General features: G+C 39.9%; 1 long non-coding RNA gene and 1 pseudogene across 2 annotated transcripts in view; one reads left to right on the forward strand and one right to left on the reverse strand.

The window, feature by feature from the left end:
* Nucleotides 1–19,596, forward strand: part of LOC113030115 (glutamate receptor 1-like) — a 109,155-nt pseudogene extending 89,559 nt beyond the window's left edge. Inside the window, exons 16-18 of the transcript XR_013911826.1 lie at nucleotides 5,373–5,487; nucleotides 10,411–10,545; nucleotides 16,080–19,596. The product of XR_013911826.1 is annotated as a glutamate receptor 1-like (transcript). The remainder of the gene's footprint in view (nucleotides 1–5,372; nucleotides 5,488–10,410; nucleotides 10,546–16,079) is intronic.
* LOC145431510 (uncharacterized) overlaps nucleotides 1–25,779 on the reverse strand; it is a 171,318-nt gene that overhangs the window by 136,675 nt on the left and 8,864 nt on the right. The gene's annotated exons all lie outside the window — the stretch shown is intronic.

Here is a 25,779-nt window from a genome sequence, read left to right on the forward strand (position 1 = left end):
TATTCTCTCTGCTTCATGTCAGCAATTTACGGCCAACCCAGAGTCAGAGAAAGGCAGACGAACTAGAAGAACAAAGACTGCACCATGTGGAATGTGATATTTTTTTCCCTTTGAGTTTTGAATCTATTTAATCCCTGAAAATAATCTGTGTGTATGATCCGACTCAATCAATCGATGGATCAATAAGTCACTTTGAAATGCAGCTTGCATAGAGAAGGTGGTATGTATTTACCTCTGCTCCCTGCTGTAGATGCAGGAAGCACCAAATCAACATTTTTTTTTTAAAAATATAAAGGGTTGAGTTTTTGTCATCAGTTGCTTAGCAACACAGTTGTGTTAAACCCATTGAATGCTGAGCATATTGTATAATCAACTTTACACATCAAAAAGATGAGCTCTTGAGTTCTCTGTGAGCAGTCTCTCTCTCTCTCTCTGGGTTGACCGGCTCTTAGTACGAACAGATGACAATAAAAAAATCATCAGTCGACTTCATTCAATCTGCTTTCTGCTCATCATCCTTCTGCTGTTTCCCAGCCACTGTTTCTGAGCCTTAACCATGACTGTGTTTCTGCAAGATTTGTTCCAAATGACATTCTCACAGTTTTCACAGAATCTGGTTGATAGGATTCAAACAAATGGTAGTTTTTTGTGCCAAAATGGTGATTTTCTACAATAAAGTGCCACGGGGATGATGGGTTTTTGTAGGCTGACTTGGAAGTGAGCGTCACCCTGATTCCTTTGCTAAAAAGCAAAACAGATTTTGATTTTTGAGTTAGACTATTAAATAAGCTCTGTGGGAAATAAAAGTTTTGGATACTTACACATTTTGGTGGGCATAATGAGGTCCATAGGCTTCAAAGACTTAAAGTAAAACCTTCAAAATTTATGAAATGAATATTTACTTATGTACTTGATGTTATAGAACAAAACATAAAAATCTCTGAAGTTCATATCAACCACAGTCCCATTTAAAAACCCTGCTGACTGCGACAAGGGAATTGGAAGTGCACAAATACTAACTCATTTCTGGATTGTAGGACTGGCTTCTTTGATATCCCAACTGAGATAATCCTGAACAATTAGGAATACCACCAATCTGACCAAACATAGCTGTGTGTAGACATGAAATGTAATTTAGCAGGAATCTTCTCAGTGTGAACTCAAGCATCACTTCTGTGAACAGTTACGCTGGGTTCAGACTTTTTGATTTTGTTCTGACCACATCAGAATAAAAGATAAACTTTGTTCTGGCCACTGGGAATGATGAGACCATACCAAATAGAGAGGTTAAAACCTCGAAAAAATACATACATTTTCCTGAAAACATTTGAGGGGAGGAGTAAATATGTATTCATTTAGATAGTCCACAGCTAGTTTTCAGCTTTGCACAGCTAGCTCCACAAGTCATTAATTAGCAGAATGGGTAGCTCCTGTGGACACACACCATTACTCAAGACATACAGCTATCAGCACTTCCTTCCATTACGCACGCCTTGAAAGTAAGGTAGCATTCATGATCCGGAAACAATGTTTAGTCTGTTTCAGTCATGAAAAGCAACGATTTTTCAAAATAAAAAACGAGTATTCTCTAGTCTGAACCCAGCGTAAGTGATTCTCCTGATATGTCAAATTTGTAAAATTACTATTTTCAGCATCTGATTCACAAACATTTTTAATCTGAATTTAATCGGAGTTTTTTCACACTGAATTTATACAGATCTTTTTTTAAATTAAATTATGCACTTTAGAACAAAACTCTTCTGCTGCTTTCACACTCATCACATCATCTGTTATTGACATTTCAAACTGAATTACTGCTGCTCATTGATCATTTTATTGATTTACCATGTACCGTTCAACATCATCTGCTGCCTTCTGCCACACTATAGTTTTGATCATTTATGGTATGTAAAGGGGAACAACAAGGACATGTACAATGTCACAAAATTTATATTTAAAAGACATTTACCCTTTAATTTGAACTGATTTACGCCTGAATACTTGACTGGTGTTCCGCCTTTATTTATCAGGTATTGACTAGAAGTAAATGCAAGTGGCGCTTTGCTGCACAGTAGTAAAATGGAATCATTTTCTGTTTTTTCGACCCAGACAATATTAAAGTGCAGTTTACCTTTCCTTTGGTTTTGAGAAACTTGTCATTCTGCTACAACTAATGGCTGAGTTTAACACAATCCACTGAAGCAATTGTTGAATGAGTGAATCAAGCCAGCCATTTACAAGTCAGAGCCAAGAATGAGCTATAGACAATGCAAATTAAACCGAGAAGCTGATGCCATATTGGCATCGGCGTGGTGCCATTGTTTCATAAAATAATGAATGCAGTGATTAGCCTTGTTTTGGAGGATTGGGATCCAACCAGTGAGACCATTGTCAACATATGCTACCACTGAAAAGATGCTCACAAACAGGAATTTTTACCAGTTTTACTTATAATTAGAGACAGAAATTAAAGTGTTTGTCAAACATTTACTATTGATTGTTATTTACTTTAAAAGTCTAAATGATTCTTGTATTATAGACACCGCACTGATATTCCATTCAGTATTGCATACTTATTTATGACATTTAATTCAATTCAGTTTTATTTATACAGCACCAAATCACAACTACAGTGCCCTCAAGGCGCTTTGTAATAATAATAATAATAATAATAATGGATTGCATTTATATAGCGCTTTTCAAGGAACCCAAAGCACTTTTACAATTCCACTATTCATTCACTCTCACATTCACACACTGGTGGAGGCAGCTACAGTTGTAGCCACAGCTGCCCTTTATATTGTAAGATGGACCCTACAATAATACATACAGAGAAAAACCTAACAATCATATGACCCCCTATGAGCGAGCACTTTGGCGACAGTGGGAAGGAAAAACTCCCTTTTAACAGGAAGAAACCTCCAGCAGAACCAGGCTCAGGGAGGGGCGGGGCCATCTACTGTGACCGGTTGTGGTGAGAGAAGGAAAACAGGATAAAAACATGCTGTGGAAGAGAGACAGAGGTTATTAACTAATTACATTTAAATGGGCATCACACCTTTAATTGAGTTTGACAACGGTGTTTCTCCATTTAAAGACCACAGTGTTCGGAGATTCAAAAGAGACTGCATGAGTCCTGTAAAGTAGACAGACAGACAGTCACTAGTGTGCATTACCTAAAGATTTTCCCAGTTCAGAAAATTTGATTTAAAAAAAATGATGGCATTTTTCTCTAACTGTAAGTATTTGGTCTACTTGCATTGTAATGTTCACAATGCAGGAGGAAGATGCAGGAAAACAGCATGTTACAAGGTCTGGGCTGAATAGCAGTGAATCTGTTGTTTTTATGTACCATTCATTAATAATATCATGCCTGTCATAGGTACACATGTGTATTAATGTTGCTATCTTCACTGTGGCAGTCGTCTGTTCATTAACACCAGGTTCCCTTTTATCCCTTATTGTTACTATCATCCCCGTAGAAACCCTGTTAACTTGGCAGTGTTAAAACTGAACGAGCAGGGCCTGTTGGACAAATTGAAAAACAGATGGTGGTATGACAAGGGAGAGTGCGGCACCGGGGGAGGGGACTCCAAGGTCAGATCACCGTAACCCCAACGGGTAACGACAGGCAATGGCACACCAGGGTAACCGGCAATAACCCAGAATTCGCTACCTAACTAAAACACTCCGGATGGCACCAATGAAATGCTACAGGAACCTTCTATTTGGTGTCTTTCTCAGAAAATTATTACAGATAAGTAGGAGGTGATAGAGCCATCAAAACTGTGACCTTCTTTGTCAAAGACATTTTTGAATTCTTACTTTCTGATCGATGGGGTATTTTACAAAAGAAAATCTTTCATTACTAAAAGACTAACATCCACCTTACTTTCAGTACTTTTTAGTACTTTTAGTCGTGTAGAAGGAAGATGGTGATTTTCTCCAGGTTTACACAGTGACAGAAAGGTTTTCGACCCTGGACTTGAACAAAAGAAGTGACTTGGGCAACCAGAGACTGGACCAGTGACCAGCCTTGAGAAACAATGAACCCAGCCACTTTATAGGTGAATGGGGCTTTAGAACCCTTTGGGAAACTCAGGTTGTCTACCTGCATTTATACCAGAGGAACCAGCAAAACTTGATTTACATATTTAAAGTCTAGGAGTTGATTGCTTAAATACTGTAGTCTTTCATAGTACTATAGGACATTTATCTGTAAATTTATTTACAAAAGTAAAAGATTGGTGAAATACGTCCCAACCGTCTGTCTTAGGTGTTTCAAGTCTAATATGGATAAGAACAATATTTCAGAGATAGGTAGGTGGACTGTTTTACCTATATAAATATACAGCCTGACACTAAAACCAACTTTTGTGGTTCTACCTCTGGTTGCTGTGACATGTCATATGGGCAGAAGGTTGTCTGTGGCGTCAGGCAGTATATAATTAGAGTACTCAAAAGTTGCAAGGTGCGACTTCCCCAGATTCAACATGTTTATATGCCTGGTTTAGATGCTGGATTGAGTTGGGATCTAGACTTGCCTAGACAATGTCTGTCTGGGTTTCTTAAGGCTTTCTAGAGTTGTTTTTGTAGTGTGGCAGTACAGGTTGTCGGGCTGATGAAAGCAGAGGAAAGCCATTCTAGGACCCGGGGTTTCCTGGAACAACACTGAATTGTAAGACAATAAATGCCTTTTAGTGACCAAAGGTTCAAAGGTTGTGGCTGATTGGTTCAGCATACAAATCTAGTCTGTTCATGGAGTTGAAGAAAATAAATCCTGGCTAACTAGCAATGAATTGATAAGTACTAAACCTACTTAATAAAATACCCCTTCAGTCAGTTTTGTCAGTTCAATTTTATTCCAGAAAAAGTTAGCTGTTCAGCCTTCCTTGCCTAGAGACTACAGTTTATAGTATGCAGTCTGTTTTTTTAGACAGCTTATGACGCATTCTTGCTCAGAAAACCCAAAGTTCCCGGAGTGTTTTCAGCCCTTGCCGGTTACCCAAAGTGATATAGTAATACACATCTCGCACGTAGGGAGTCAGGCTAAACCAAGCTAGATGGAGTATTAATGCATATCACTTTGATGCTGACATTTTCCAGAGTTTTCCGTGTGATTGTGCCTGTTTTTGTTTGTTTGTTTGTTTTTCTTTCTGCTGTTTTTGAGGTGTTTTCTGTAGTGTTCCACAGCTACTGTACTGCTAAAGTCACTTTTGCTAAAAACGTTGCTGCCACCACCACTGCTACTGCTGTAGCTATCGCAGCCCTGTTGCTGTGCAGCTGAACAATAACATAAGATAACATGGAGGTGCATAATGTTATTTATGTTATTTCCAATTCCCCTCCCTTCCTCTTATGGTTCTTTGAAGAATCCCAGTAAACCTAGCAGTACTGAAGCTCAATGAACAAGCCGTCTTAGACAAGTTGAAAAACAAGTGGTGGTATGACAAGGGGGAGTGTGGACACAAGGACTCCGGCAGAAAGGTCAGTTCTTGAGGCCTGGTCCCAAGGTCATGTGTTGGTTAACCCCCTACACCACCCCACCCAATCCCCTCCCCCTTCCCTTATTAGTTTCTGAAACTCCAGCAGCTACACTGTAAAAACAAAAAGTTGAGCTAATTCATATTTTTGATCCTTTATTCCACATTTTTATTGACTGGTATGCTTTAAGCTAAAAGTTACCTGGAAGAAAGTGTTTTTATAAGTGAAGGCACCGCTAATAGTCTGCAGCTAAATAGAAAGCAAATGTTTGTTTATTGTCCTGCATTAAAATGTATTTTTTAGTTTTAAAGTCAGTTTAAATTCAAAATATGAATCCTGTAAAAATTCTGTTTACATTTAGGGAGATAAACAGATATCAGTAAGACAAAACCAATAACAGAGCATGTTACTACTTTCTGGGGACCAACACTGTCCCTTGGCCTTGAGCAGTAATATAGCATGACCTTTACACTTTATACATACTACATCACAGTGACTGAATTCGTTTAGGTAACCTGGGGTGAGGATCCTGCATGAGGAAGAAAATACATTTTTAAAATGAAAGTTCTTAAACATCTCTTAACCTGTAGATAACTTCTTCAAAACTCAAATAGATACCAGCAGATGAATGTGAACAATCAGCAGCAAGCTTTCTCGTGCCTGATTGTACTTGTTTGTGGTTAGAATAATGCAGGTAAAACATCTTTGTGAAGAGCAAAAAAGAAAAGCACCTGTCAAAACGAACTCTTAAAACCTTTGCTAGCATTTGACAATAATTTAACCTTTTAAGTCTCGTTTACATTGGTACCGACTTGGATCAACTCGCCACGACTCGACTCAGATCAACTGGTTTTCCATTACGATCCAGTACTACTTGATGTGTGTGGTTGTCACCATAGCAATGCGTCCACGTGTCCCATTATGTAATTAATGTGCGACATGAGCGCTACAACAAAGGTGTATGTTAAGGCAAAAATATACCTGCTGTGCTGTGCCTCTTCGTCAGACTCGGGGACCACAGGGTTGTTTCTTGTAGCCGTTTCATTCGTTGCCAGCTCTTATAAATGGGGGCTTTGATTTTCCTGAACAAGACACTCTCATAAGTCACTGAGTGACACTACTGACCAGCCAATTGGTGGAATACAGTCTAACAAAGTCACATTTTAGTACCTCCTTGGATCCCTTGGAACCCTGGCCAAGCAGGGTTCCAAGGGATCCTGGTACCAGGTACTCTCACTATGACCTAATGGAAAACCCTGAAAACCATGGCGAACTGTGATGACTCGATCCGAGTAGGTCCTAATGGAAAGGTTACTGTATTAGATCTTCCAATAAAACTACACTTGTAAACAATGACCAGTGGACACAACAGGAAACGTGTTTTCAGTAGAGTAAATGTTTTAGTGAGATTTAAGGTGCTCATTGGGTATATTTTGTTACCCCTTCACAAAGACTGTTTGTCTCAAGTCCTTAAAGTAAGGCCTCAGTAATACAGGCCAAGGGACCTGCCCTGGAAAACCTTGTTTGACAGCGAAAAATATGTATTTTCCAATGATTTGGCAAGTAGTGCTGTAGTTTGCTAACTGTTCCTGGGTGAAATCATTCACAAAGATGGTGCTGCCAACAAAAGTTGTGCCAACACATTTCAAAAGGCACATATTTCACACTGAACAGAAACAGCTTCTGTTTGTTTCCCAACAAATTCATACAATCTATGTGTGATTACAGCAACCTGCAAGTGGCTAAAGCATTTGCAACAAAGTTTTTGGCGCATCACTGTAGACCTATTTGAAACCAAACCAGTGACTGCCAGCAACTACTCACCAACTGGTTGAGGAATAATGGTATGTCCTGTGACTGAAGCCTCAGAAGGTTAAACATGAACGGTCTCTTCTCACCTATAAGTATGAAAGCAGGTCGCAAAGTGACAAACTTTTCATTCAAGGTCATAAAGTCATTTTTTAATTGATTATTTTTTTTGGTTTATTGAGGATTTTTGTTTTTGCTTTTACAGTGTATCACTGCTACTCAGTTGACCATTCTGAAGAACTGAAAGATAAACATATTAAAACATGAAAACATTTTAATATCCTGATGGCATGTGTAAACCCCACAACTCCAATTTGTACTCCTGACTTAAACTGAGAGGCCGCTGAAATGTGCTGAGTATTTTTTATGAACTTCTTTCCTACCAAACGTGATTCAAGCTCGAAGACAAATTTATGCAAATTGGGAGGCAAACGAGCGGGGCTTCAGCCATTTCTGACAAAGCAGACATTTTTTGGAGATAAGGGGTTTTCATGAGTCCAGATCAGTGGAAATCCATCAGATTTCTTCAGAGGCTTTTCTCTGCTCAGCCTTCCTTCTGTTCTCCAGAATATTTGGTGGTCAGCACAGTTCAATGGAAGCAGCCGCAGACAGACAGACGAGTGACTCTGCTGAAAAATGTGACCTTTTACATCACTTTTAATCGCACATCCAACTGCCTTTAGGTGCCACTTTTACATGTGTATTTTTAGTCTCTGCTCGTGGCTGTACAGTGTCACAGAGTTTTGAAAAAGACACTTTGTCTGCTAAAAAAGAAAGAAGAAGCCGTCAAACAGACATAATCAGGCCCGGAAGATAAGCTCCAGATTAAAGCAGGTTTGCGTTCCCTTCACACAGGTCAGATGTAAAATGTCAGATTTTTATAAATGCAGATATATTTGCCTGTTTCTTCCTCTCTCGCTCTTTGAGTCTCTCTCTCTCTCTCTCTCTCTCTCTCTCTGTTTATGGCTGCTGACCAACTTTGATTAAATTGAAGCAAATGACCACAGCTTTGCCCCCACCCATCCTCCCTCCTCCCCTTTCCTTCCCACACACAAATGCTGATGTTTTTGTCTCCAATCTGTCATGTACCTCCTGCTTCTTCTGAACTCGCTGAGTAACAGACCGTGACTAACAAATGGTGGAAAAACGTTCATCAATCTGTTGAGAAAAGACACTTTTAATGTCAGACTGAAAGTGCAGCACTGAGAGTCATGCCGATGGATTAGTTTAGTGTAGAGAGAACTTTCCATAACAAAAATATACAGAGATGATAAGATGTGTCCACTAATAGAGATTCATTTACTAAAATTGATCTTTGTCATCTCTTTATTGAAGCCATTCATATCAGAGGCTGTATTCAGAAGGCTTTCGCATTATGTAAAAAAAACCCAAAATGCCCTCAAGTTTTCAAAATGTTTAATGTGACATGATTAATTCTGGAGTTTATCTACATTTTGTTTACACGTTGTCAGTAATGGCAGTGATCATGCTTCACAGCTCACTGAGCTCAGCTGCTGAGTTTTTTCAGTAACATATTATACTACTATACTTTAACACCACTACGTAGGACAACTGATTATGTACAAGTCTCACGGACAAAGAAAAGTCCCTATAAAGGCTGTTGATCTTATTGATGCAGTCTGTAAAACACTTGTAAATACAAGGGTGATGGCAGGGACAACTTTAAAAATGACCCGTGACTGTTTATTCCCAGAAACAATTCTTAAAAGAAAATTTAACCTACCTGGTATCTAATCAGTGTATTTGGTTAAAAGATCTCTGTTAACAAGCTGATTTCTACTATCATTCACATGATCTCTTAGCTAACTGGTTAACAACTATAAAGCATCAATGAACTATACTATTGCATCAGATGTTACACACAAATTCAGATGACTTTGTTTTTAAGAAGTCTGACTTTTTTAGTGTCTTTTGGTGGGATTTCCCAGAAGCTGATTGGTTGAGGTTAACATGACAGTGTGGAGAGGAAATCCCACTGATAGGCTCACACCACTTCCTACTGTTGAAGGGAGGCCCCGCCCACTATTTCCTCCTTTCTTTTTTTCTAACAGGCTGCATGCTATTGGATGAAAAAGCTAAGTCACACCCACCAAAAACCAAGCGATGCATGTGAGGAAAGAACGTGCAAAATTCAAGAGCTCGCCAACTGAGTCTGTTTTTTAAAAGATTGTGATATAAAGCTATTTTTCATAAATGACACATTTCTATGACCGTGAAGACCAGCACAGATATAATGAACCTCTGAATTGAAGTATAAGACCTTTTTGTTAAGAATTTCAAGATAATTTTTTTTCCTCATTTTGTTTGCATTTTCGTGCATGAAGCTGCATGTGACCGATCAATAGATGTGGAGGTTCAAAGGCTATGATTGAGGCAACGGAGGGTCATTCTTTTCATGAGGAGATGAACATTAGCAGGGTCTTTGCCCTGTTCAGTAGGGTCAGATACATTTGGACTTTTAAATACATTTATATATCAGATAATATTGGGCTAAAGACTAGATGGTTGAATTGGACTCTTGGAGTGACAAACTCTCATTTTAATTAGTTTCAATGTTTGTTATTTGTTAACATTTGTTAGCATTTATTAACTATTTTAACTGTTTCCTTATTGTGATTAGCTGGGAAAAAGTGATGATTTTTTACAAAGAGGAGTTTGTTCATATCTCAAAATAGACTCTGATGTACAAAAACATCAAAGTACAATTAAAACTTACTTTCCTGGCAGGTGTCACCGATTAGGTTTTATGTTTTGAATGGAAACTACAAACTTATCAGTTAGGCAGTAAATTTCAAATTTCAAATTTGAGTGGATGTCGCCCAAAAGTAATTTCATATTAAATTCCATAATTCAGGGGATCTCAGACATTCTCTGAGGGGATTAATATTTCCATTTGTCAGAATATCACAGCCTTTGAACGCTGCATAATGGTCTTCCTAGTTAGAAACTTGTATTTAGCTTTGGGATTTTAGACCATTTTAAACTTTCTAAAAATAATTTTGTCCTTTTGCTTACAGTTGGATTCAAACCATAGTGATGTCATGCCTCTGTGCACCATGATTCGGTGTCTCTAACCTCACTTCTCTGTGCTGATAGGACAAAACTAGCGCGCTCAGTCTGAGCAATGTAGCTGGAGTTTTCTACATCCTGATTGGTGGGCTGGGCCTGGCCATGCTGGTGGCTCTGGTCGAGTTCTGCTACAAGTCTCGGATTGAGTCAAGAAGGATGAAGGTGAGATCAGAGAAATGGTAAAATTGTAAAAACAAGTCTGCGATTTTTGCTTTTAAACGCTGAGCCTGAAATGTTTTAGCTGGATATTTCACATATCTGATGTTGCAGTAATTTTTTTAGCTTCTTTTGATCCAAATGAAGCACAAATGTCTATTACATAGCTGTCAGAAGTTGGGCTGTCCTGGCCAGCGTGAACATACAATATATTGCCAAAAGTATCAATCTGCAGTGCTCGTCTGCCTTCACTCACATATGAACTTTAGTGACATCCCACTTTTATTCATATGCTTAAAACTTTGCAGCTATAGAAGGCTTTCCAGAAAGTTTAGGAGTGTCTTTATGGAAATTTCTGATCATTCTCTAGTAGCACATTTGCCAGGTCAGGCACGGATGTTGGATGAGAAGGTCTGGCTCACAGTCTCTGCTCTAATTCAGTCCAAAGGTGTTCTGTCAGGTTGAGGTCAGGACTCTGTGCAGGCCAGTCAAGATTAACCACACCAAACTCACTCGTCCATGTCTTTACAGACCTCGTTTCTTGCACTTGTGCACTGATTTGTTAACAGTTACAGAGGTAGATGATCTGGAGGAGAGGTTGTTCTCCTCCAGATCATTTCTGAGCTTCAGCTTGAAATTTCTCTGTTGAATACAATCTGGTGGTTTAAACAGCTGCTGGTGATGTGATCTAAATGAGTAGCATGGTACATGAAACAAGTGTGATTAGCACTTGGGAGCAAACACATGTTGGAATTTTGCAGCCAGGATGGTGATGTGTACTCATTTACTTGTTTGTGTGCATCAGTCAGGACTCTCGCAGGAGCATTTTGGAAGAGCCCGAGTCCACATAAAAATGCAGTAATTCATTCTGAGCATGATGAAAGCACGGATAACCTTCTCAAGGTTGTTTTTTGAAACAAAGCTGGCTCTGGCAACAGATTTGATTTGCAAATTTAAGTTAGGAAGAATAAAAAAATAACATAAAAGTTCTCACAGAAGCAACACCAACAACCAGAGATAGAGAGGAATATTAGTGAATGAAGGTGATGGAGACAGATGGGTAATATATGCTGAAGAACATACGTAAGGGCGAACTGAGTAGGTATATCTGAATATTATCAGTGCGCGGCTCATGTGTCTATATGGATCCGAGGGACAGAAAAAAGAATAGAACTCCAGTCAGGCCACCACAAATCAAAGGTGGTACTTAACAGGAAGAAAAGAGTATTTTAGCCATATATTTAGGGGAGTGCAACAGATTCAGGTTTGCTTTAGTCAAGTTTAGTTTCCACTGTTTCAGTTTGGTGTAGTACTTACTGGTTTCTGTGGTAGTTCAGTTTTCTGTCTATAGGCTTAATTATGATGGCTTCAGAATTTCTGAATAGATTTAAAAGATTTTAGAACTTTCAGTCATGAAAACATCCCAGTCTCAAATTTACAGACATTTCCTGTTTATTTTGTACTAGGTTTTTTTTTGTAGTAGTAGTACAGCATCTCTGTAGGTGATATATAACCTTCGTTCCAGCTAAGTGGGTGTTTTAAGCCTGGTCAAATAGATAAACATAATTTTAGTGCATGTTTCTTTTACACCAGAGAACTCAAAGTTCGTTCATTCATGGGTGCAGTTTTATTTTTAATCATGTGCATGAGCTGCTGCCCTTTTCTGCATGGAGCCACAGGGCAGGAGCAAAAACACTTCTGCCATTTCAAAGTACATCAACTGAACTCTGCTCATCTGCCACTCGGGTCTCGAGCTCCTCTTTATCGCCGGCGTCCGTATGTGATGAAACTGCGGTCGCCTCATTACTGACTGTGCTGGTTAATACTGAGACTTTGATGGGCTGCTCAGAAGGAACAAACAAGTCATTAGAGTCGTTTTTCCACAGCAGAGGCACCAGTGTGTCAGGTCTCCTCTCCGCTGGACTTTGCATTCACTTCACATTTCTGTCTGAGCACAAAGGGAGGACTTAAAAAACTCTGCAGTGGTGACACAACATGTGGCCAAGATTTCATCAGTAAGAGCAGATGGGGGCACATACGGAGCAGGGCTACACAACGGTTACCTGCTGCAGAGGAATGTGAAGGAGCACGACAGCACACACGGGACTGATAATCAATAAAGGAATATCCATGATGCATTCTCTTCTGATACATTGTTGAAACTAGGCTGTTAATATTGCATCATAGTCTCCCGTAACAGAGAAGCAAGGGTTTTTAACTGCACTAAACGTTTGGATTGTGAAGCTGTTCTGGTCTTTGCAGCTGTAGCTTTTCTTTTTATTTAAGGTTGGTTGCATGTGTCTTTGTGCTCCAACATAACTTCGGTGCCAAGTTGCGATTAGATTGACCATCGTCTAAGGCACCAGCACTTTCTTACCCCAGCCCATAATATAATGGCTTTTTCTTAGATGCGAGACGTTCTTTGTCATTGTGGCATTAACTGATACTGAGAGATAATGGTCCCATATTAGAGGTCTAGATAGTCTGTGTCCTATTTTCCTTTAGTTTTCACTTGTTGGTTATTTCTAAGAACTCAAACTTCTTGGTCAGGTTTATCTGCTCAAAAGTAACTGGTTAAGTTTAAACACTAAAACGTTCGGGATTAGGTTTAGAAGCTGAAAAGAACTTTGTTAGACTGAAGCACTAACAAGTACTTGATGGACTTGAGGAAGAGCTTGTGGTTTGGGTTTAAGAAGCATCCTGCACTTGGGGGTATACGTGACAAAGATCAGGACTAGTTAGGTCTAGTCAAAGGACCCAAATGGTTTATTTATTTATATTTCATATAATAATGGTTAAATTTAGGTGCTGTGAAGTAGTCCTAGTTTTCAGGTTTCTGAAAACTGCAGTTAGGTTTACGAGAAGATTGTGGCTTGGGCTACACAGCTCACAACAATAACCCATACACTCACTAATGATGGGATTTGAGGACAGACCCCTCGCGCTGATCTCATAACCTACTGTGTCAAGGCACAGAAACTAAAGGACACCCTGTGCTCAACAGAGACACGACAGCGACAAAACTGCATTAAGTAATACCCGAGGGATGAGAACGCGCTAGAAGCAGAGATACTGATCGTGTTAAACCCATACATGACAAATATCTGCCATGTGTTGGGATGTTCATTCAAGAAAAGAAATGCATTACACGTTACTTGTCATTTGTGTCCTGGACAAAGTAAGTTGTTGCATTACTTTTGCATTAAGTGGCGTGAGATGCTTTGTGGCTTAATTGCATATGATCAGTATAAACCTTGTGCTCCATGCTCACATTCTGACACAACTTCCTGTCCTAATGAGGCTGCAGATCATTAAAGTTCTTTGTTCTTCATTAGTAACATCTGTGCAAACCTTGATACTAATTTGTCACATAGAAGTGGACATCAGGATTAATCTTCCTGGGACAGATGATTCTTCCTGGAGTTTGCATGCTCTCTGTGTTGCTGCAAGAGTTTTCTCAAGATTTTCGAGCTTCCTGCTACAGTCCAAAGACATGCATGTCCAGTCAAGTTTGTACATTCACTTTATGACAGTTAAGATATCATAACAACAACTGTGTATTAGGTTAGAAAAGTTCATGGTCTCCAAAAAAGGAATCCTTCCCACCTATATTCCAACCTGTTTGCATTCATCTGTTTGAAACTTTCCACCTGTTTAACACCAGCTTTAAGTTTTTCCACCTATTACTCAGTGGCTTTATTACTTCTCTTCACATTGAGACTTATTTTGAATCAAGTCTCTACATGAAAATGCCCCTGTAAGTTCTATAATGTCTTTTACTTATCATCAGATTCTTACTTTTTTTACTTAAAAACTGGCCAAATCGACAAGTGATGCTTAAAATTCAGTTTTAGCTTCAACAGGGCCGTCATTGGGGCCACAGTGTTGGAAGGAGACATTTTCATATTCAGGACACAAAAATCTCTTGTCTGCTTCACGATGGTTTAACAGGTGGCTATTATTATCTGCAGGCAACAGCAGTGATGGTCTGACTCTGCAGGGACAGATGCTGTTTTGTTGTTGACATCATATGTAGAGCTGCTATCATAATAAAACCTTCTATCAAAACGAAAAAGATGGGCAGGAGATGCAGAGACATGAGGGGAGATGCCCATGGTGCTCGGTGTCGGGCGTTCAGACGTAAGTACGCTCGCTCCAAGGCGTTGTAGGCGCTGAAGCTGCTTCAGTAAGTGAATAAATCCAGGATTTATTTGTACCAATCTGCCTGACGACTGTCGGCACTCTGCAGCAAACAGAGAGGGAGCGTGGGAGCCTCAGAGGCCCGATGCAGGATATTAACTTTGGATCCACATCATTAGTTTTACTGAGAGGTGAGGCTGAGGGAAAGAGCTTCATTCTGCTACTGAAAAACAACTTCTACTCTGATCACTTTTGGTGATGACTCTTTTACACACACACACACACACACACACACACACACACACACACACACACACACACACACACACGGTCTACTGCGGTACACACTCATTCAAGCATCATTTATCCAAAAACTGGATGTGCAGCTGTGAAACAACTCATGGAGGCAATTAGGAGCCTTCAACCAGATCACTGTAGTTTATGCCAAAAGTCTTACTTCTCAGAGTCATAACTCTGTGAACAATATTAACATATATAAAGTGCGTCATTATTTCTGACTTCAGCCGACTGAATGTCTATGAATCAAACTAGAAATCTGAGGAATAAAGAAACTAAAGAACCTCAGTGGAAAAACCATCTAGTGTAATAGGAGGTAATACTTCCTCCATCCATCCTCTTCCGCTAGGCAATGTTTACTGTTGTTAATTTGTTAAAACATCATTTTAACCCCCCCCCCCCCCCCCCCACACACACACACACACACACACACACATTTATTATTGATACCTCATGAACTTCCTCAGCATCCACCAGGTTTCCACTCTGTGTTGGTGGATGTGAAAGCCAAAAACAACAAGAATATCCATCCATTAATCAAATGAATCAAGGTAAGTGATTAGTAGAATACATTTCTATGCTGATATTTGGTGATTGTTATTGTTCATGCTGGGAGCATGAACATCACATCTTTTTGATTTGTGCAGAAAGAACATCTTTCACATAGAGCGAAGAGTCTGGAAAGTACACTGGCAAAAAGTAAAATTTTCAACATATGAAATATAAAAACTGAATAAATAAAAGAAACAACATGGACTCGAAGAATTTGTCGATAAGATCCAAATAGACTTTTTGCTATCTGGTTATGGATGGAAATAAAAATATCTACATTATGGATATCCAAGGTAAATTCACGTGAAATGTGGTTGATTAATTCTGGCCTTAAAAAGGTAATATTAATTCTGTTAACTGGAAACTGAGGTCAAGAGAAAAACTCACTGTTGAAACTATTAGAAGGATTTTCATCTGCTAAATGAAAGTTTTGAGATATTTTTCCTCTTTGCCAAACAATTTAACTATTTAAACTGAATTTAATAAAGACTTGTCTTTGTGTGAGTCTGTGTGCTTAAATAACTTTTGTCTCATCTCTCCCTGTCTTGCAGGAGCTTATTGATGCCGCCATGATGAGCACCAGCCTTGGCGGGATAGCGGTGGCAGGAGGAGGAGCGGTTGCTGGTGGGTTAGGAGTTGGACCGTCAGGACTTGGAGGGGAGAATGGCCGCGTGGTGGCCCACGATTTCCCAAAAGCCGGAGCTCAGGGTTTACCCTGCATGAGCAAAGCAGCCGGCCTGGGACTCTCCTCCACAGGCATGTGATCCTAGCCAAGACTCATTATTGGACAAGACGCTTCTATCCATCTACCTGTTTGTCAGTCTGTTGGTGAGGAGAGAAATAGAAGGTACAAAGTAAAGAGAAAAAGGGAAGCATAAAAGAAGAATAAGGATGAAATGTCGGGTGGCAAGGGAAGTGAAAAAAGGGGAGGAAGAACTATGAAAATGGATGAATGGGAAAAGTGTTGAATTCAGAAGAGAAAAGAAAAAGATTAAGAGGGATTTGGCAGGCAGAAGGAGAAGTGTTCATGTTCACCGTGAATGACTGAATACTGTAGAACTCTGAACAGAGAGCACCTGAACAAAACACCTGAGAGAAATCAAGACAAGCAGCGGGGCTTAACAAACTCTAACTAAATGAACTGGAATTACTTTTTCTATGAGCACTGTCTTAAACTGAAGCAGCAGAGGGGGTTGACCAGCGTTTTGGTTGGGGGGGATAACTTTTTTAAACCTCTTCTTGACCTTCACTCCAGTCCCCTCCTCTTCCTTTGTGCTTCGTCACATTCACACAGAACACCATGTCCAGATCAGAGAGGGCTCAGAAGTTTGAGCATGAAGACCTTTTTCAGGAACGTGCTGAAGAGCAGGAGCACGGTGGTTAGCACTGTTGCCGCACAGCAAGAAGGTCCTGAGTTCAATTCCACCATCAGGCCGGGGTCTTTCTGTGTGGAGTTTGCATGTTCTCCCCGTGTTTGCGTGGGTTCTCTCCGGGTACTCCGGCTTCCTCCCGCCGTCCAAAGACATGCAGTTAGTGGGGATAGGTTAATTGGATAATCCAAATTGTCACTAGGAGTGAATGTGAGCGCGAATGGTTGTCTGTCCCTGTGTGTTAGCCCTGCGACAGACTGGTGACCTCTCCAGGGTGAACCCCGCCTCTCGCCATATGACAGCTGGGATAGGCCCCAGTGCCCCCCGCGACCCTGAAAAGGACAAGCGGAAGCGGATGGATGTGCGGAAGAACAGCTGACAGCGCTCTGATCTGTGATCTGCCCCAAGAGTTATATTCATATTAATGCAGTTTAGGAATACAGACTGATGTGTCATATGCTTTGAAATTGTGAGCGTGTTTATGTGGAGATATGTTTACTGGTTATGTTTAAGTGTCCTGCTATTGACACCTACATTTCAAAAATTCAGAGCGTCTTCAATATGAAGCAGGCTTAATCAGTCAGCAAATTATTTCAAGCTTATTAAAGAGTGTTTTTTTCTGCTATGAAGGTGACACAAACAAACCTCATCATACATAACTGCTACCAGTGAAAGAAGTCCTGATTTCTAGTTGCAGCAGCACTAATGGTGCGCCGCAATGTCACAGGAATTTACTTGCATTCGTTTAGGGTTCCAGAAAATGTATAAAGACGTCACAAACTCTGGCTAGTGGACAGTAGGCAGTAGAAATAAGCTTTTTATGAAGGGTAGCTGGCCTCAACCTTAGCGACAAGGTGAGGAGCTCCACATCGAAAGGAGGCAGTTGAGTTTTTTCAAGCACCTGACTAGGATGCAAGGATGACAAGTTTCTAATCCGTTCTGTTTGCTGCCTAAAAATGTCCACAAACAATCATTGCCCTGAACTTCCAAAGCAATTTCCAAACTCCCTTACTGTCAAAAACCCCACCTGCAGCAAATTGGTCAACGGTGGAATTGATGACGATCAGTTATTGAAATGTCAGATATCACCAGCTTGAACAATATGCAGAAGCCAGGATGCTCGTATTATCATAGTTTCCATATCATTAATAGCAGGACGCTACATAGCCATGTAAGCACACTCACTGAAAATGTGTTTTGTGGTAAATTTACACTGAATCTTTCTTGATGTGACACACATAAAATTTTTAAGTGAGTGTTTTTTTTCCAATATTTGACCTTTGGTTTAAAAGATTTTCCCCCCTTTCGAGTCTTTTAATATACTCAAATATAAATTTACCCTCTTAACATCCAGCAAGTCACCAGTAATCCATTTTGAGTTCGAGTCTACCCCTTTATACAGAATTTTCACCTGTGTGTCATATCCAAATGGAACTAATATAACAGAGGAACTGAAAGGCCAACATGCTTTTAACACAGTTAATTTGAAAGGTAACAACTATCCACATTTAGAATGTGGCTAAAGTGCAGCCATAATTCCAAGGGCTTCACTGGTGACCTGGAGGATGTCAAGGGGTTAAATCAGGTGCCAGTAATATGTGCTACAGGAAAAAACAACATCTAAGATCCAAAAATATGATGCCATAAGTCAAGATATGACCTAGAATTGTCTCAGACAGTAACTCCAGTATGCAAACTGTAACATGTGTCCCAAACCAGCAGACACCGTGAACCATCTGATCAGCTATGGAAGATCTTTTTTTAAGGTCAACCAGAATTACCATTTTCTGGATAAAACGTTCTGTTATAGATAGAAGCCATCGAAAGAATAGATGTAGCTCATTTTTTACAGGTTAGGAATGCAGTAAAATACTTTTCTGTGAGTATTAGAGTCACCATTTTGATTTCACTCACACACAGCAGAGAGTTTGTAGCAGTAGCCTCCTGACAGCACCACCTTCAGTCAACACAACCAGCTGCTTCTCCTGTACACATGGAAGTTTCTGCTGGGCTTTAGCTACACTCCTACGTCTGGTGTAGTCAATCATGTGGAAACAGGCACCATCAAAGGGACCAATCAGAACAAAATTTCTAACTAGTGGAAATGAACAACATCACCTGTATCCACTGGACTATTGGACACACAAACCAAAAGTCATTCAGCTCTCGAAATTAAATACAAGAGAAACAAGACTGTGACCAGCATGCTGTGAGTTATAATACTGGATCTTACAGTTACTTTAAGTATCCACTAAACTCTCCCATAAATGTCAATAATCTCATATACTCATATAATTTCAGGACTTGATGTTGATCGGTGTTAGGGTCATGTGAAAGGTGTTCAGTGTGTTCTGTGTTATAAAGAAGCTGAGTTTTCCTTCAGTTTGCTCAACATTTCTCTCTGATCAGGAATCCTGAGAAAGAGGACAACTCGGTTTGATTTGGAGGTTGTTTCCTCACATTACTCCTGGATTTCCTCCCCAGTGTTTTCTGGACTACACGAGCAATCAAGCAGCACCGCAGCAAAATGTTTTATACTCTGAAACTGAAAAATCAGGTGTTCACAGTTGTATATGAATGATACTGTGCCGAGCTTCGCCTGTTTGTCTGCATAATCTTTTTCATTTATTTTGGAATTTATAATCTTTTGATTTTTGTCACTAATACTATTTAATAAAAACTTACATTATAAGCTTGACTGTTGAAGTTTTCCTTTTTTTTCCCGCTTTTGAGTTGAAATGATAACAGATCCAAGTCTCTGCAGGACTAATTTGCCTGCTTGTTCTGGCACTTTACACTTTTTCATTTAGGGCTTGGCAAATCAATTAAATCCATGGGTTCACGCTTGATTAGAGATTTTTACTGAATGTCAAAGTGCTTGCTTAAAACTACATTGCATGATTTTAAACAGCTTGTTCATCATCAAGTCGTTTCAATTTTCTAAGATTCTTTAATGACTTTGATTTGAAAACCACCCTTGACACCTCCATGGTATTAAGTGTGGAATGCCCACTCTGATTTGAGGAGTTGTTCCCTGTAGTGGGGGAGTTTGAGTATCTCAGTTTGGTTTTCATGATGGATTGATGCATCATCTGCAGTGACGTAGATGTTATACCTGTATGTGGTGAAGAGAGGGCTTGAAGGTGAAGCTATTGATTTACTGGTCAATCTATATTCCTGCCCTCACCTGTGGCTATGAGCTGTGGGTGGTGACTGAAAAACTAAGACTGAGGAGACAAACAGCAGAAATGAGCTTTCTCCAAAGAGTTTTTGAGCTCAGCCTTACAGACAAGTTCAAGAACTTGGTCAATTAGCACTGAATGTTGGTTTTTAAAAGTGAGAGAGGCAGATCAGAGCATCTTTGTTTAGATGGTTGACTGAGTCAATTGTGGGAGAAGCTGAGTGGTTAATACTGTGGGTTCACAGTGGCTTGCATTGAGTGTGACGAGTTTGTATGTTCTTTAGGTGCTTGGGCAGGTTTTCTCTCAGACCTTTGGTTTTTCCCACCCTGTTGACATGTCCTGTGTAATATGTGAACACATCATCTCCTTTCTTTTTAAAAAGGATCTTTGGTTGTATCCTTTGTTGAAGGAGGTAATAAAGGAAGGGCTGAAGCATCCTTTCTTTCTATTTACAGAATTCAACTAGCTCTTATTATCATTAGCATCATTCAGCCAACATAAACTGTAATATTCTCATGTATGTATATATATATGGTTAATGTATTTTATTGAGCGTGTCTGTGTTTGGTTTTCTGCTGAAACTGTGTTGTTTGGTGATGGTGCTAAAATTAAGACCTGACTTACACCCAGCAGAGTTTTGCCGCTAAAGAAAAAAACGATTTTTTGCGGCTTGAGTGGGGACTATTTTCCTCATCTATCATGTTATAGAACATTATGAAATGATTTGTTGATACTCTGAAGCCACAGGGCAATGCCAGAAGGGAGGTTAAATCAGATCGAGAGTCCTATTTCCCGCTCGACATGAGGCTCTTTGAAACTCTTAATCTTGTGTCTTTTTATAGTATGTATTCTTTCTATAGGCGGGTATGTGTCTGTTAGATGAAGGAATGTGATATCAAGCCTCTCTTCACTTTAATTATCTCCCATTATCTGGCATGACCAATTGGTAGAAATGACAGTTGTATGCGTTCTGCAGAAATATCCACACGCAGCTGTAATGTTGTAATGTGGTAACTGAGCCGCTGTAAAGACATCAGGCTAAAAAACATTTTGTGATGAAATTAGACAGCAGGAGATACTCTGATGACCAACACTCCAAAATCCACTGTAGAGCTGGCTGACAGCAGAGGCAGATCAGAGGAATGTCACTCTGATAATGTGACCAGAGAGGCTCAATAAGGCGTCACTTCAGCAGACATTTCTGAGGAAAATCACCCTGCAGGAAGCACGACTCACCAGCACAATCAATACTAAATGTGAGACACGGAAAGCTTGTTTTCAAAGATTTGACAGCAACTCGGGAAACGAGAACAGCAGGCCCTCTGCTCGATGCACGAGGCATCTGAACAATCCATTTTACAAACATACCAGACTCATTATAAGCTACCTGAAGCCGATGTCTATCAAAGGGAACATTGTATGCTTTTATTTCCTGTCTCATAAAAAGTCTTGCAGTGGTGGATTTTCATATTAGACATGGCCAAAGTTTCTAATAATGAGGTCAGTATATGTACAAGTAACCCTTGTAAGCTAAAGACATCAGACAACAGAATTTTTTTTCTCTCACCCTTTTGTGATGTAGAAAAAAGGGATTTCCAATATGGTATTCTCATGCATAGAAGCCCCACCCACCTGCCATTCAAATCTTAAGATGATCAGTTACTGAAATAACAGATATCACTGGCTCAGACAATATGCAGGAACCAGGATGTTCGTGCTACCATAGCTTCCACACCAGGAATATCGGAATACTACATATCCACATAGGCATAAACTTGAAAATGAACTCAAAGTAAAACCTAAAACTATGATAAAGTAAATCAATACAAGACAAATATCCCAAAAACTATTATGGTGGCAGAAGTGATAAGAAATCATTTCATACAGTAGAGTTTTACACTGTGTTTTTCTCACAAACCTTAAACCTTATCAATGAAGGGATATGATTGTGTGTAGGTTCTTCAAAGCATTACGTTATCAGAAACTCAAATCTAAACATAATTATTGCAGCCTGTAAATACCTGACAGAAACTAATCAAAGAACATCGTCTTGAAACAAACAGGACAACTAATTTATCTTTGATTTAAGCTAAGATCGATCAACACAACATTTGGCAGATCAAACTTCAAAGCCATAAAATGAACTGATTTTATTCCAAGAAGTCACCTTTCTAAATGCTGCTTTGACAATAATATTCCCATCTGCACAAAGAAAAGGTCCGATGGCAGACGTTCGCCTTCAGACACTCACTCGGAATGAATCTCACATTTGCACACTATAAAAGATGACAGAAGATGTGGAAAACAAAAGGTGTTTAATTGCTGAAATGTTTCTTGAGTTTATAGGAGAAAACGAGGCTGCAGGAGAATTTCTTTGTGGAGTTTTTAAAGTTGGAGGCAAACCTCAGGCTGCTTAAAATTAAGTGGTTCATACAAGAAACTTCAGTAAATGGAGTGCGTTTATCTTTTCCTCTGGTTCTCTTGGTGTCCTGCAGAGTCAGTCCCCTTTGGTTCTTTCACCTTTTCTTCTCTCTGGATTATTTTTTTATTTCTTTGCTCTATCGATCGTCTCTTGGTGCAGTGTCTTAATTTCCTCTTCTCTCTGTAAGTGTAACTTTTCTTTGCCTTTCCTGTACAAACACCCACTACTATCTCTAACCTCTGTTTTTCTATCCCATTGTTCTTCCTATGATTTTATCTCTTGTCCTTGTTTTCTCTCCATTAGCTCTTTTCTGATCTCTGAGGACTTCTCAATGAATGGTTTGTTGTCCTGAGGGGTACATCATATCACGTAACACCTCATTACTCTCCCTGCTGCAAGGGAGGATGAGACAGAAGGAGCCGACAATTAGCCCCAGAAAGACCCATGATTAGGAGTTTGTGGCCTATTACCTTTCACTGTGCACCCTTGTGGAAACTTCTGGAAGACCTGCGAGGCGGAGGAGGACTGGTTCCCTGAGGGGCTGCTGGCAAAACTGCACATCCTTCACTGGAGACAAATAAACGAGTTTGAAATAAAACAACACAAGTGCAAATGAGCTGAAGAAGAAGAAAAGGAGTCCTCTGAATGAAAATGCAACAAAAGCTGTTTATATTTGCTGTGTTTTAACCCCTTTTTACACAGAATGACGGAACTACAATACTCTAGCAATACTATCAAGTGTATGTAGGGTACAGTCTGAAACAAAAATAACTTTTCCAATGGCTAGCAAACTCTTGTGATACCAAAATCCCTTTAGAAGTAAATCTCATTACATACAGAGTTATTTTGAACCACCATCTACATTAGTTGTGGTGGTCACTGGAGCAAAACACTGTAACTATATATAATTTTAAACCATCAAATCTGATTTTTAAAAAATGGTGAAAATTTTTGCTGATTACTGTCACCTTTGCTAAAATTCTCCAAAGATTTAGATTCAGGATTCTTTTAGAGCCGAATCCCATTCTGATGAAGGATAGCATTAATGACAGCCCGGAGCTGGCCCAAGTGCACTGGCTCAAAATAAACCAAAATTTACTTAACCTATACATGGTCCACAGATAAATGGCCTGCATTTGTATAGTGCTTGATTCAGTCCCTAAGGACCCCAAAGCGCTTTACACTACATTCAGTCATTTACCCATAGGCAATGGCAAGCTATTGTAGCCACAGCCACCCTGGGGCGCACTGACAGAGGCGAGGCTGCCGGACACTGGCGCCACCGGGCCCTCTGACCACCACCAGTAGGCAAAACATGGGCTTAGTATCTTGCCCAAAAATATTCGGCATGGGATCAAACCACCGACCTTCTGATTAGTGGCTGACCTGCTCTGCCACCTGAGCTACAGCCACCCTTAGGTGAATTCCCAGTTCTCAAACCAAACTAGATGAACACAACAGAAAGCTAGCCAGATCTAGTAACCTTGTCCAGGCTGGAGCACAGCTGGGAGGTTGACTTTGCTATCTACAAGTGTTTGCATAGAGGTGCTTAGAAGTCAGTGTTAATGGTAGAATGCTAACACGCTCCAATAGTGAGACATTTGAAATTCAGAAGTTGACATTGTTCTTAGCATTTTAGCTTGCTAAAAGTAAAAAGTATACAGCTGATTGACACATGAGGTGGTGGTAAATACATTATAGGGTTACATAAGCAACCAAAACCTGAAACATCTACCAGCAACTAACTGTCAGTCACAAAGCACTGCGCAAAGAGCAGCTGTGGAGGTGCTTTTCTACTCTCCCAGAGTATTCAAATCACTCTATACAATATGCCACATTCACCCAGTCACACAAGAACTTTCGTTCAACTGAGCACTTCCTAACTACATTCATACACCTTCACACTCTGATGGATGCATCAGAGAGTAACTCGGGGTTAGTATCTTGCCACAGATACTTGACATGCAGACTGGAGGAGCCAGGGATTGAACCACTAACCTTCCGATCAGTAGGTGACCTGCTCGCCCTCCTGAGCTACAGCCACCTCCCACGTTTCAGAAACTGCTGATTTCTTGGGATTTCTTCACACAACCATCTCTAGGACTTACAGAGAAAATATCCGGTGAATGGCAGTTCTCTGGGTTATAATACCAAAGGTCAAAGGAGACTCCTTTGAGCTAATAGGAAGGAAACCATAAATCATGCACAATCAAACTTTGAGCAAGCACTTTGCAACAGGAAGAAACCTTTAGAGCCAGGCTCAGGGAGGAGTGGCCATCTGCTGTGACTGGTTGGGGATGAGAGGAGGAAAACGACGGGACAAAAGACACACTGTGGAAGAGCGAAAGATATTAATCATAATGATCAAATCCAAACTGGTGCATAAACACAGAGAGGCAAAAACTCCTGTCAGCTAAGAGCAGGAAACTGAGGCTACAATTCACACAGGCGCATGAAAACTGGAAAATAGAAGAGAGTAAAATATGTGATTTCTATTCAAACATTTGGATGGTCGGGACAGAGTCTCAAGTAAACATGGAAGAAAGGCTCCATCTCACTGTAACCATGGTTCAGACTGCTGGGGGAATGAATGATGTGAGAAATATATTCTTGGCCCAGAATTTAAGTGCCACTGCCTGGTGTGGTGTTCTTATCCATCTCCATCCCTTTACCACAGTTATATTTATCTTTAAATGTAATATCATTCATCATATTTTGTGCTTGTTGTTTGGGGTGGTTTGTAACTGTAACGGCAAAACTAAATAATAAATAAATACTGAGGATTTAAATGCTTTTTGTGGCGATGCTCTTTAAACTCTATGTGGGTAGAAAAAAAAGACACTGCGTTCCTTATGGAGAACAGTTTGCTTTGCTTTTATTGTTATACTTAATTCAATAAACTAATGGGTCCTATTATACATCTTCGCTGGCTGTGAAAACAAAACAATTATGCTTGATTTATATTTGTGTTCTGTTGCATTTATGTGGGCAAAAATCTGTGCTTCAATAAATCCTGCTGCTGTTATTGATCAAATTATTGATTCATGAGGAAGGACTCTGCGTTTGTGAACACAGGCTGTCGTCATTTAGAAATACAGACACTGCAGCTACAAATATATTTTCTTTATTAGTGTGAGATTCAGCTCCATTCAGAAGCTAACAGTCCAGCATGAATATTAAAAACAGACAATAGTCCATCATCATCATCTTAAAGCCTGGCAGTAATGCAGTCGTCGTCAATTGTTCCCAATATGAGACAGCCTGCAGCGCGCTGATA

Source organism: Astatotilapia calliptera, chromosome 10, assembly GCF_964374335.1.
Source record: "Astatotilapia calliptera chromosome 10, fAstCal68.1, whole genome shotgun sequence".
NCBI lineage: Eukaryota > Metazoa > Chordata > Actinopteri > Cichliformes > Cichlidae > Astatotilapia > Astatotilapia calliptera.